Genomic DNA, 1,202 nt, shown 5'->3' with positions numbered 1-1,202 from the left:
CAAATGTTGCAGTCACTCGTCATGGATTCTCGGGGATAGCTCGCCCCTCGCCCGCCACGTCCCACAACGCCTTCGTCCAGAGCAGGCAGCAGCATGGCCCACAGCTCCTCCCGACAGCTCATTCGACCGAAGCCCAGCTCCAATTCCCCATGCCCAGGACCAGGACATGGTGACGATGCAAGCCGGATGTCCCCCTGCCGATGCCACACTGATCTACAGCTGTCCTCCGGCAGCTGCCACCTGCTATTGTTCCTAGAGCTCCCCGAACAAGCTTGTCAAGGTAAGCAGCTCCCCGACCTCCTCCCTTGCATTGTCTTATTTCTGTTCTTAATTTCATTACTGTTTTCACTCTTTTCGTCAGCAATATTATGCTGATCTATTTTCTTTCCTAAATTGACCTTGATGTTTTCCTTCCGTTACTAGCTAATAAAAAACACGGGCATGGCTGAAACTGCTGAATCAGCATCCTAGTACGGCTGGACACAGCGATACGGCCGGACACACTATGTGTATCCCACAGTATCCCCTCTTTTCGAATTAAAAAGAAAGAAAAAATAGGGATACAGCTGGGATACGTAAGGGACACGCTGGGGACTCGAGAGGCCCAGTAACACGCTCCGCCTGATATGAACCCTAATTTTTCAGGCTGCTCGGCCACGAACGCCACAAAGGGGCTCGACCTCGAACCTGCTCCAGGCGCCAGCTAACATGCCGCCGCCGTATCCGTGCTTCTTAGGTTGTATCACCATGTCCGTGTGTCCGTATCCGTGCTTCTTAGGTTACTAATAACCCAATGTTGTTACTACAAACAGTAATTGTAATGTGGATTAACCCTGTACATATGCTGCATATTTACTACTTGCTAAGATCAATCATGCTACTGATTGTTTGATGATTTTGTCTCCAGGCTGGGGGTGAAGGAAAATGGCTGCTGCAGTTCTCACTGAATCAGTAGCATCAACTTTGTTGATGTATTTTCTGTACAAATTTTGTTGTTGATGTTGGATGAATTCAGAAAGACAGTCGCTCATGTTCAGAAAGGAGATGCAAATGTCAATTTGTGCAATGTTCAGGTTGCAGTTGTTCAAGATGGATTAGAGCAATTTGTATTATGAAAATTTGGTCCTTTTGCATTAGTGGATAATTTCATTAACCATGTCCATTTGCCACATCGATCTGAACCCACATATCATCAATTAAGT

At 46.8% G+C, this 1,202-nt stretch overlaps 1 protein-coding gene across 1 annotated transcript in view; it reads right to left on the bottom strand.

Annotated features, from left to right (window-relative positions):
• The window catches only part of LOC119352970 (probable cleavage and polyadenylation specificity factor subunit 1), a 22,963-nt gene that overhangs the window by 13,164 nt on the left and 8,597 nt on the right, over nt 1–1,202 (bottom strand). The window lies entirely within an intron of this gene.

The sequence above is a fragment of the Triticum dicoccoides genome, chromosome 2A (assembly GCF_002162155.2).
Source record: "Triticum dicoccoides isolate Atlit2015 ecotype Zavitan chromosome 2A, WEW_v2.0, whole genome shotgun sequence".
In the NCBI taxonomy this organism is placed as follows: Eukaryota; Viridiplantae; Streptophyta; class Magnoliopsida; order Poales; family Poaceae; genus Triticum; species Triticum dicoccoides.
This window is presented reverse-complemented; position numbering and strand designations above follow the sequence as displayed.